Consider the following 13,758-nt stretch of genomic DNA (forward strand, 5'->3'; position numbering starts at 1 on the left):
CAAAACATAGTAATACTTGAACTAAGGAGTGTTCAACATGCCTTTTAAATGAACATAGCTTGAATCTGAGCCTTAAATCTAGAACCCTAAGTGTTCATACCTCTTAGAGTATTTTAAGGGAGGAGGAAGAGTTCCTAATGTTTTCTTTTTTGAAAAAGATCATAAATGAGTGTTCAAAAGGGGTCTTAATCATATTAGCGTCGAACCTCATATGCAAAAATGAACAAAATACCCCTCATCTTACCTAATTTTTTTTACAAATAAGTTCCCATGGGTTGTCCCACGAATCATGGGTTGAACCCACGAATCGTGGATAGAGTCATAGGAATTAGACCATTTTTTTAATCTTTCAGGAACTGCTCACGACTTAACTCTCTAGTAGTACGTTAAACCTACAGATTATGGGTAGAGTCTTGGAAATTAGACCACTGATCGGGCTTCAGTAAAATGGCCATAACTCTTTTCTCCGATATCAAATTAAGGCAAAATTGGATGTGTTGGAAAGTTAAATTCAATTATCTATTATTTGGTGGGTATTGAGATTAAAAAAAACTACATAATATAGGAGTTATTATTTTTTGAAGTTGACTGTAGCAAGACATTTCATGAGAAGCCTATCGATAAGGGAGGTTTTGACTTGGCGATGAGTTTGAAGTTACTTGAGGCCTTAATACATGTATAACTCACTTCCAATACTATAAAGACATGAAGTTTGTTTTCATCTGTACTTGGCATTTTATACAACATTGGGTGCACAAAGGTTTTAAAATATTTGAGGTGTTACATTACCCCCACACCCTTCCCCCCGGGATCATTTGTCCTTAAATAAGGACTTAGGACACTTTTAGCACGATGTAGTGAAGAGAATAGAAAGACCTAACGCATGAAATCAAATAGATTTAGATAAAATATAGGATTCATACCTCAATAACCTCATTCAAAAATGGAAATAAGAAGGGATATATAGCTTTCATGTACTCCTCCAATTCCCAAGTAGCTTCCTCCACCATTTGGTTTCTCCATAGCAACTTTACTGAAGCTATCACCTTGGTCCTCAACTTCTAAACTTTTCTCTCAATAATTTCAATAGGAACTTCTTCGTAAGATAGAGAATCCTTCACCATAATATCTTCTAGAAGCACCACTAAGGAAGGGTCACCCACATATTTCTTGATAATGGACACATGAAACACAAGATGAATCAATGCTAAGCTCGCTAGTAAGACTAATTCGTAAGCAACATTATTAACTCTTTTTACAATATGATATGGTCATATATAGAGAGGTCTAATCTTCCCATTTTCCCCAAACCTCAATACTCCTTTCATAGGAGAGACTTTTAGGAATACCCAATCCCAACCTGGAATTCTAGATCTCTTTATCTCACATTCTTATAAGACTTTTGGAGACTTTCAGTGGTCATAAGTCTCTCTCGAATAACCTTGAATTTTTCCATTGCTTGGTGCACAAGACCAGGTCAAAATTATCTTATCTCATACCATTCAATTAGAGACTTACACCTTCTACCATAAAGGGCCTAAAAAATTGCTATTTAAATGCTAGAATGATAACTATTGTTTTTTGCTAACTCAATATATGGCAAGTGATCCACTCAAATACCTTTATAGTTAATCAGACAGGCCCTTAGCATATATTATAAAGTCTGAATAGTATGCTCTATTTGCCCATCCATTTGAGGGTGGAAAATGGTGCTAAGATTTAATTGAGTCCCCAACCCTTTCTGAGAAAACTGTGTACCTCAGTCGGATATGATAGACGCCAAGGCCTCATGAAACCAAACTATCTCCTAAATATATAACTTTGCATAATCCTCTCCCGAATAATTAGTTCCCACAGGCAGAAAATGGGTGTACTTGATTATTCTATCAACAATGACCCAAATAGAATCATACTAGTTTCAAGGCTGTGGAAGACCAGTAACAAAATATATATTAATCTCCCACTTCCACATGGGTAAGGATGTCTCTTTGGAATACATATTACAATCTCTTATGAACCAGGTAGATGTCTACATGCACTCTATACAAATAGTGATGCCAAATTTTTAATGGGTATACCACAACTACTAACTCAAGATCATAAGTCGAATAATTTCTCTCATGAACCTTAAGTTGCCTGGAAGCATTAACCACAGCCTTTCCATGTTGTATCAGAACATAACCAAGTCTCACAATGGATATATCATGATACACAACAAACTCCTCAGTACCTTCAAGAAATGTCTAGACAGGGGTAGTAATCAAGAAATCCTTCAATTTAATAAGACTACCCTCACAAGTATCAAACCATAGAAACTTTACCTTCATCTGAGTCAATCTCGTAAGTGGAGCAACTATAGATGAAAAACATTCCACAAATCTTCTATAATAGCCTTCCAGACCCAAGAAGCTCCTAATATTGGTTGGAGTCATGGGTCTAAGCCATTTTTTACCTCCTTAATCTTTTGGGGATTCACTTTAATCCCTTCACTAGAAATAACATTCCCAAGGAAAGTCACAATACTCAACCAAAATTCACAAATAGAAAATTTTTCATACAACTCTTGATCCTTAAGGGTCTGCAATATAATTCAAAGGTGATTGGAGTGACCCTCCTCACTTTTGGAGTACACCAAAATATCATCGATAAAGACTATGATGAATAAATCTAAAAAATATCTAAACACCATGTTTATAAGGTCCATGAAAGTAACAAAAGCATTAGTCAAACCAAATGACAAGATCGACAATTCATTATGGCCATAACGGGTTCGAAAGACAGTCTTGGGAACACCAACTTCCCTAATCTTTAACTGATGAAAACTCGAATAAGGATCTATTTTAGAGAAACACTTATCACTTGAAGCTAGTCAAAGAGATCATAAATTGTAGAAAGAGAGTGCTTATATTTTACGACGACTTTATTAATTTGCAATAGTCGATGCACATACGAAGAGACCCATCTTTATTTCACATGAAAAGTAGAGGAGAATGCCAAAGAGAGATACTGGGACATATAAAACCCTTATTAAGAAGGTCTTTTAGCCATTTCTTTAACTCGTTCAGATCCACATGAGCCATTCTATATAGAGGAATAAAGATATGATAAGTATCAGAGAAAAGATCAATCCCAAAGTCTATCTTCCTACTAGGAGGAGTTCCAAGAAGGTCATCGAGAAAGACTTTGGGAAACTCATTAACCACAGGAACAGACTACAAGAAGGGACTTTCAGAATTGGAATCCTTGATTTAAGCTAAATGGTACAGGCACCCTTTAGCTATCAACTTTCAGGCTCTAAGATAAGAAATAAACTTTCTCTTAGGTGCTTGGGAACACCCTTCTTGCTCTATCACTAATTCATTAGGAAAATAAAAAGTGACACTTCTAGTTCTACCTTCCCTGGTAGCATAGCACAAGTGAAAATAATCCATTCTCAATATTACATTAAAATCCACCATGTCAAGCTCTATAAGATCTAACATAGTGTCTCGATAAAAGATAGTTACAACACATCCCCTATAGACTCTCCTATCAACAATGGACTCACCCACCGGGGTGGAGATTTATAAGGGGTTAGAAATATTTTTATGACCAAAACCTAAGTGTACAACAAATAGATGTTAGGGCTTAGTTAGCCCCAAATGCTCCCTTAGATGCGAGACAATGTTGTTTCCTATGGCCTGGCTAACCAGAACCAAAGCATAAAATACTTCCCAAGTGATAAAACCCATGATGAAGCTTTCTACAAGTGCGGCAAAGAGTTTAAAATAGTGCCAACTAAGCTACACTGGACTGAGACTGGGCACCCGACACACTAGGGTAATTACTATACTAAAATGGTTGATCACCCAAATATTTGAGGACTGGAGCACTAGCTGATGGATGAGAATTATCCAGGATTTCTTCTTGAATCACTATCTTCCCCTTTTTCAACTGTGCTGTTGACTCATATCTTGATATATATGTTTAAAATTTTTACTCTACCTCTCTACTCCCTCAACCTGGATTTGTCCATGTCTCTATTCAGCATAACACCCTTACACTCTAGTACTAAGTTTCTAGAAAGACCTAAAACAAACTTTGTTATTTTGCACCACATGTTAGACACTAACCAGAGATTATAATAGATGACAGAGTAGACATCATAGCATACTCCTTAACACTCATTTTTCCCAGCTTCAAGTTTACAAACTCCTCAGCCTTGGCCTCTCTTAATTCATGAGGGAAGAAGTGATCAAGGAAGGTGATGATAGGCGAAATTACGCGCCTATATCAATATATTTTGCCCATATTTTAGCCTAGTTTCGAGAACTAATTATCTATTTCGTACACTTTTAGTCCTTTTTCCTGTAAATGAGCTAACAAATGTGATTAGGAAAGTTTCAGGTATAAATGATGCAAAATACAGCAATTTATGGCTTACTTGACGCAAAAGAAAGCTCACAAACGAGATGGAAAGGAGCTGGACGCATAAAGGACTAAATCTGCTGCATGGAAAATCTGTCCCGGGCTAAAACAGCATTTCTGAAGACTTTGGGACTTACAGACACAAAGCTGGATTTTTGCCATAATACATTAACCTAGTGCAATTAGGTTATGTGTTTCATCATTCTATTTGGATTATAATTTTGTAACCTTACCCTAGTACAATTGGGTCAAGGATTTCATTAGTATATTAGGATTTGGTTATTTATTTTATTAGTTTAGTAGGAGTAGGATAGGAGTATTATAAATACCCTATCATGTTAGAGATTTTTAAAAAAAAGGGGGGGAGACATTCTGACAATTCATTCATCTCCTTACAATTAAGACATCTTCCTACAACCCATTCTCAATTCTTCATTCTTCTACTCTTAAATTCCACAACAAGAGAATCGTTACTTGCTACGGAATCACTAAAACCACACGCCAAACACCTACTATTCACGCCATCCACCATGCAAAGCGTGATATCCTTCGCATTCATGGGTAACTAAATCTCTTAGTTGGGGTTATGGAAGCCGAATGAGTTACTATCTATAGCTATGAGTTTGTGAGTTCAAGACAAGTATATTGCTTATATCATTATTCTCTTCATCTTAAATCTACATTCTTTGCGGTTCAAACACAAGAACACGCCATTCTAACATCTAACCTGTTCGAGAGAAAGGTTATTTGTCTAGAAAAGAAGACGCATAGACCAACGCCAGTCTAACATCTGACTTGTTCGAGAGAAAAGTTATTTGTCTGGAAAAGAGATAATGTCAAGGTAGTAGGACACCCTTTCCTATTAAAAAGCTAGTGCCGTACCTGGACTAACTTCTTGGAGAATTCGTACCGTTAGTCACGCTTTAAGCTCGAGAGAGTTAAAGTGAAATAGTCCTTGTTTAGGTCGAGAGACGCTTGGATTTACCATCGACTACAATTCTCTATAAGCAATTACATGTCAAGACTCTACACACTCATAGCCAATAGAGACGTATACCTCAGAAGGTGGACATAACCCCAACGCCTCAATTCTCATTGTTTCACAACCTACGAAATACTCTCTTTTTACTTTATTATTTTCAGCTTTTATTTCATTACTTTGGTTACTTATTACAATCCCCCTTTCTTACGAGACTTGCACCAAAAGTCTAATAATTTCACTTACTTGTTGACCAAGCTATTCTCTGTGGGATCGATACCCAACCCAGTTGGGTTCTATATTTGCTAACGACCGCTTTACACTCCCACGAGAGCTGTAGATTGAGCGTTATCAGAAGGCTTCAAAAAATTCTTTCCAAATAGTAGGTTCAACATCTTTACCCCTAATCGCCTCTCATTCATCATACCACTGATAATCTACCCCTTTCAGTAGATAAGCCAAAAATTCTACCCCCTTAGTATCACCCTAAAGTTTTTCTCTATTTCATTAATAAACTCTTGAGGGTCCTCCTCAAATTTAGATCTAGTGAAGGTAGGGGGTTCAATTATATAAAATAGCCAACCTGAGTAGAATCAGAATAGCCATTACCATGAACAATATTATTTTACCGGAGGGACTAAGATGATACACATTGAGCCAGTAGTTGAATAGTCTGACTGAACTCAACATTTGAAACCTCTCCTTACGGAGACTGGGTATGGTGGTACCAGTCCTAGGAGCTTGAGAAAGACTGGTTGGTTCTAAGGGAACCCTATAAGGAGTAGTAAAATTAGAAGGAAGGGCACTATAGTTGGTTTCCATCCTATGGGTAGAGAGGACCTTCTCAGTATTTGCCCATGTAGGGATAGATGCTCCAGCTGAATTCCTTTAGCCATTAGATCTTCAGAGAGGCATGATATGAAGTACGGGAATATTAGGAGTTAGAAGAATTCATTATGACTAGAATTTGTAGAACAAACTAGAACATGAAGAAAGGGAAGCATTTCTAAATGTCTTATAGACTCCTTTTTATAAGTATGGCATGATAAACACCAATAAAAATAACTATACTCAACATGACTTTGTAGATACCCTAAAACCCTAAATCGTGAGCTTTTAACAAGCTTAGAATGACCTCAATCATGGCCCTGGATGTGATAGGCATCCCAAACTAATGAAGTCCTGGGATGACCCCTTAGCATTATTTCATATACATAATCATATTTAAAGTTGTGGAAATAAGACCATATAAAAAAGGGGTTCAACATTAAAATAAAGTAACATCCATGTCTTAAGAACCGAATCTAAAAAATTACCCAACACTTATCTACGAAGCCTCAAACTTTAAGAATAACTCCTAAGTTGGTATATGGTCACTGCCTATACCATAAAAACTACAAAATACCAGAACAAAAATATAAATAAAAAGTAACAATGCCTTCTGAATGATGGAGGACTCATCATTTCTCAGCAGTTGTCCAATCAAGAATACGAACACCCTAGAGGTGCGTAGAATCAAGAAAAAGTACCTCCGAACCTACATCATGAAATGATATAACATACGGGGATGGTCAGCACGACGAGTACTGGCATGCAACCCTAGGAAAGGGAAATAAATATTTTATAAAGTAAGTCATAACTCATTTAGACATCCGTAATAATAATAAAGTAGGGAATCAGGGACATGGGACATGGGACATAAAGACATAACCATTAAAAACTTAATCCTAAACTATGTAGATTTTCACTGATATTTTGTAACCCACGGGCTCATGTTAACGACACCATTCATCATCCAATTAAGGCATGACATCCCCATGTCTGTAAAACATAGGTTTCAAGCATTTGTCACAAAGACATAATATTCTTTAAGGCCTAATTAAAGTATTTTACATATTATTATCCATGGAGTCTTTTATTAAGGAATTCCCATATTGGTATTGTTATACCAAGACTTGCAAGCCATTCATATTATGCCATACCTTTTTCATAAGACATGTTAGACTCCTAAATCCATCTTTAAAGTGCATAAACATAACCCCAAGTGTTTTCAAAAAGTCATTTGGCCTTTCATTCTTTCATCTCACACCTTAGTTCAAAGATGGTGTAAAAAATATAATTTTCATGAAGAAATACCAAGATTTGAAGTGGGTTGAGGGCTATGTTTTCATCTTGCAAAATCCTTAAAGGTTGTGAATCCACGTTAACAAGTTCACCATTTTCATAGAACATATTATATCTCAAAACCTATTAATAATGCTTAGAAAACCCATAAATAATAAGAGAAATCAATAATGAAGTTTTTCACAACAATCTCCTCAACCCCAGTTTCAAGCAGTCATTAAAGAATACATAATTACCAAATAAATTGATAAAACATAGTAGAACTTAAAGTAAGGAGCGTTCAACATGCCTTTTAGATGAACATACCTTGAATCTAAGCCTTGAATCTTGAACCCTAGGCATTCTTGCCTCGTAGAATTTTTTTTAGGTGGAGAGGAAGAGGTTCTAAATGTATTATTTTTTGAAAAAGATCATAACTGAGTGTTCAAAAGGGATATTAAGAATATAACAGACGGCCCTCTTAAGAAAAATAACTAAAATGCCCCTCAGCTTACCCAATTTTTTTTTTTCAAAATTAAGCTCCAGGGCTTGACCCATGAATCGTGGATTGAACCCGTAAAATTGTGATAAGAGTTGTAGGAATCAGATCTTTTTTTCAGCTTTTATGACCTACTCATGACTCAACTCATGAGTTGTAGGTCAAACCAACAGATCGTGGGTAGAGTGATGGAAATTAGACCATTGACATGGCTATAGTAAAATAGTTATAACTTTTTATTTCGACATCAGATTAAGGAAAAACTGGATGTGGAAAGCTAATTTAGTTATTTATCATTTTGTGGGTCTTGATCTCAAAACACTACATACTAGAAGTTATTCTCATTTGAAGTTGGCAATAGCAAGACACTTCTTGAGAAATCAATCGATCAGAGAGATTTTATCTTGCCTATAAATTTGGAGTTACTTGAGGCCTTAATACATGTATAAATTACTCCCAATACTACAAAGACATGAAGTTTGGTTTCACATGTACTTGCATTTTATACAATATTAGGCGAACAAAGATTCTAATATATATATATATATATATATATATATATATATATATATGGTAAAGTAGTAATTTAGTATATTCTTATTGGGTTATCAATTTACCAAATAACTGATAAGTGGTGATTTTACCACTCATTCTCACTAACTATTTATGTTCACTACCATTTTTTGTAGAATTAAATGAGATATAATTGTGATTTAATGCAATAATATCCATATTGTACAGGTATATATTTGGCTAGATGGAACAATGTGGATTGGAGCTAAAAATAGATCAAATGGAAGCAAAGAAGTGCAGTTGAAAACCTGGAGTAGTCACCAGCCTCAGTTACCATGATCACGAGCTACAAGACGTGTCGCGGTCAGTCAAGATGGTCAGAGGAACCCAATCATATAGCACAACCATGGTTGCATTGGCTGCAATCACGGGCATCCTCAAACGATCACGGCTAAGCGGGAATATTGCCCAGGGCAGTTATATAAATTCACATGGATAAATCCCAAATATTAGATAGGAAAAAACCTTTTTTATTAGGGTATTGCTTACCTCATATATATTTTTGAATTTCAAGCAAGAACCCTAATTGGACAAGATTGTAACCAATTTCGGACAACTAAGTTCTTAGTGTTTTGTGAAGAATGAATGCTTTGAATAATCCTTATGGTATATCTTTCTTTATGTAATACCCCGAGAATTTCAACTAATAGTAGAACCCTATTTCAAGCTTATTAGATATAAATTTAGTGATTTGGTAGCTACATGATCTAGCTTGATGAATATTAGGGCCTCAAAAGTGTCCTAGCTATTAGACGAATCAAAATATTCCTTGCTGATTGAATTCTTGAGATGGATATTGGTATGGTCAACTTCAAATGAGTATATCTATTGTTATGCTATGAATTTATGATATCATGACCAACTAAAATTTAGATAATTGAATTATATTTCCAACGATACCAATTTTGTCAAAATCCATTATCGAAGCAAAGAGTTATATCCATTTTACCCCAGCGTATCAGCCTTGTAATTTAGTGATGACATCTTGTGACGACTTGTCACAATCCTGACGGCTTGTCAAAAAATGTCATCACCATAAGCAGAAAGTCACAAAATCCAACATTTTGTGATGACTTGCCACAAGTTTGACGGCTTGTCACAAAGTGTCATCAACCTTAAGCCAAAAATCATAAAATCCACCCTTTTGTGACGACATTTCATGATGACTTGTCATGAATGTCGTCAACTATTTTTTCAGTAATTTAATGACATTTTTGTAGGGGTATTTTGTTCTTTTTTCTGCACTTTCCACAACTTATAACCTTTAGAGAACGTATTTTCTTTTATTTCTCTTTAGTTAAATATCTCAAAATTTTCTGCATACCTTCAACCATAAGGTTAGGGTTTCAACATAAAAACCCAATTATCTAGAGATTCAACCGTGAGAATTCAATAATTCTTGCATATTTGAACTTCCCGTTAAGAGGGCTACGAGGGACACCCAATAGTTCGTGAATAACCTTCCAAAATTTTTGAAGTCATCCAAAAGCTCCAAGTTTAAGGTATGTGGTTTTGAACAAAAACACCTTTTTGTTCTTGTGCCCAAAAGTTACATATTTTTGTAAAGTATTTCATAAATTCATGGAGAATTCCTATCATGTTATTATATTGTGTGTTTTATGAAACTATGTCTTACCCAAGCGTTGAGTTGTAATATTATTATGCATAGTAATGTTTTAAATTGTCAATTTATGGTTTAAGTTGTGTAATTCAATGTCTATATCATGTTTTGAGAATTTCAAGTCCTATTGTTGTGAATTGAACCTTATGGTTAAAGCATGAGTTTGAGAATGAGATGTTACTGATTTTTAAAAAATATCAAGAAGTGAGTTTTGATTGTAAGTTAAGATAGAAATCCACATTCTTAGGTTTGAAGTAAAGGGGATGCATTTTGGCTCCCATTATATATATATATATATATATATATATATATATATATACATACATATTATTGAATTATTTTAAGGTGGATTTTCTAAAGTTCAGAGCTAAGTAAGGGAGTAGTATTTATCACCGAGTTGGGCTAGATTTAGAGGTCTCGTTCCCCAGAACTACATGCCCCCATAGGTTCTTGATATACTCCAAGTGGGTTAAGATAGTGATCACTAAAGTCTAGGTTATATCTGATGGCAAGGATACAACAGCTCTCCCCAACATGGGTAAGACGTTGGACTCCATGTAGCTCACATGGTTTATGTCGGTTAAGAGAAACTCCCTAAGTTCCTAAAGTTCTCTAAGTCCTAAAGTCTTCCAAGTTTCAAAGAGTTTTAGTCTTAAAGTTACAAAGTTTTGAAAGTATAAGTGTTTTTTGAAAGCTATGGTCCTAATCATTTCAGGTGTCATAATAATTTGAGTTTTTAAGTAAAAGCATGATGATTTATGAGTCTTGTGGAATATATTTATTTCAAGCTATGTGAGTATGTTTTACACCATGCAGGTTTTCTATAAAAGCTTATGATATTGAGTATTTTAATTACACACTCCCCCATATGCTCAGTACATTCCCAAAGTACTGACCCACATATTTTGTCTATGTGCCATATATTCTCATAATATAGGTTCAGGTGCTCAGTGATCCTTTTGATCACTCCTAACTACATATCAGTTGTGGTGAGTCCTCATATTTCGGGGACCAGTTATTCTCAGACTTCCAATTTTATTTAGTAGCTGTTTGATTCTTGTCAGTTGAGTATGAGTCAGTTGGGGACCTGTCCCAATGGCTCTCTAGTTTGGAGTAGTAGAGGTTTGTCATAATAGTCATCAGATTATCAGTACTTTGAGATTTTCTTTGAGTTGTAGTTTGTTTAGACCAAATATTTCATTCATATTTATCATTTTATGATGTCACAGTGTTGAGTTCATGCTTTTTATCTTTAAGTAAGCTAATAAATGAAGTAAAAGGCTCAAAGGGTTAGCTTGAGGCTACTTGTAGCCTTAAGCACCGTGTGACGTTCGGGGACCTGGTTGCGAGGTGTTATACTTTACTTTCTTCATGAGTATCTAAGTAATTTAGTCTTGGGATTATGTTAAATTAAAGAGTATTTGTGTGTGGGTGTTGATTCGTTTGCATGATTTTTAGTCGTTGATTATGGATTCTACCATTGCTTGAGTGTAATAGTTGGAATTTGTAGGTGAAAACCCCAAATCTCCAAAGGGTTTTGATGGGTGATAACTCCAAACTCTAGAAATCCTTTATCATCCTTGAAAAAGAGATGGATATGAAGTTATGGAAACCCATAGCATCCTTGAAAGAGGGCTATAGGGTGACAAGGCAATTATGGACAATCAAGCCTATGGTTTACTACCTTTTGCAATCTTATAAATTAGTGTGATTGGAATGTGAATCATGTCAAGGGCATCATCCTAGAAATAAGGAGGCCTAATTAAGGTTTTGGGTGATTATGAATTGCATACTTATTAGGTGCTCAAAAGAGCCAATGTGTGAAATTCTTGTGGTTTTATTGGAAGACTAACCACAAAGACCTTCAACCTAGTCTATCTCTTACTCAACAACTAAGTTTAATGTTAAACTTTCAACAACCTACACACTTCTTACCTTTAGGTATACATAATCCCAAGATCTTCTCAAACCCTAAATTTAAATCAAAAGTGCTAAATTAGTGTGTTGTTAACAAAAGATTGTTACAAACAAATTTCAAATCATTTCCCTGCACACTTTATTTTACTTATTGTGTTTGTTAGCATTTTGGGTAACATTTTAGTAGTTAGAACACCCATAGGATTTGAAATTTATACTTCGCTCCTTGTGGATTCAACTCCAACACGAGTTGAGTTATTGACAATGACTGCCTCATCTCTCTAACATGGGAGTGAGTTGAGAGTTATCAAAATGGTGTCGTTGCTGGGGACTGGAATATAGATTTCACTTGTATGGTGTGATTCTTACTTGGGTATACCCGGGGTGGTGTAATTTACTTTATTTATTGTTTTTTGAATTTTTTATAGGTGATCAAAGTATTAATAGAATGATGAGTGATAACGCGAGTAACATGGGCCCCTCTGATGTCCCCTAGATGATGAGGGCCAACTAAATAAAACGGATAAAATAAGTGTAATCCGTATTCCATCTCCCAATGGAAATAAAGTTTTCCATGTGACTAGCGTCGTGCTTCACATGTTGCAAATAAAAAGGTTGTATGGGGTTCAAGCATATGAGGACCCAAATGTCCATTTAAAGAATTTCATGGAAGTGTGTGTGTCATTCAATATTGCACACTTTACTTAAGAATCCATCTGGCTTCTCCTCTTCCCATTCTTACTAATAGGCGAGGTAGTTTTATGGCTTTGCTCACTTCCACCAAGCTCAATTGAATCTTGGGAAGAGTTTACCACTGTGTTTCTTGATATGTACTTCTTACCATGTGAAATGTTTCAAAAGCGGGATAAGATTGTGAATTTTTTGCAAATGAATGGAGAGTCACTGTTTGAAGCTTGGGAAAGGTATAATGGAAAATTAGCCCAATTCTCAAATCATGAGGTTTTGGAGAAGATTCTTCTTGAGATCTTCTATCGATCCCTTTATCCATAAAACAAAATAGTGGTGGATAATGCGGCGGGTAGCTATATAATGAAGATGCACCAACATGCAGCCTTTTTATTGATAGGAGAAGTGTTAAATCAAAATCGGGGATGGAATACCTGAGATACCGAAGCTCCCAGGATCCCTTCTACTACTTCTGTGGTTGATAATGAGAAAAGAAAGCAGAATAAAGAAAAGGAAAAGAAATGGCAAAAATAATAACCCAACTTGAACTCTTGACAAAGTATGTTATAGGTGCCCCCACAAAAGCAGTAAATGCTGTAGCATCAAAATTTTATGAAGATGATGAAGAAGCAAAGAAGTTGGATAAGGAAATCCGATATTTGGCTAACTATTCGGGGGGTTCCCACCCTTTCATCAAAGGCAAGGTGGTAACCAATGTTGGATGGATTGCGAGTAGGATAGAGATTTAAGATATAGTGAGCGTGATTATGACCGTTATGTTCACCCTCAAGATTGAGCTAAGACCAAGGAGTCAAGCGCAATCGACCTCAAAAAATTCAAGACCAAGGATGTGTTAACAAAAATCTTCAATGGAGTAGAAAGTATAGACAGAATGGTCCGTGAGTTGAAAGGTGACTTCTTTCAATTCTCTCAAACTGTGGTGTCTCACTCCACCTCTATCAAGCAATTAGA

The sequence above is a fragment of the Capsicum annuum genome, chromosome 6 (genome assembly GCF_002878395.1).
Source record: "Capsicum annuum cultivar UCD-10X-F1 chromosome 6, UCD10Xv1.1, whole genome shotgun sequence".
NCBI lineage: Eukaryota > Viridiplantae > Streptophyta > Magnoliopsida > Solanales > Solanaceae > Capsicum > Capsicum annuum.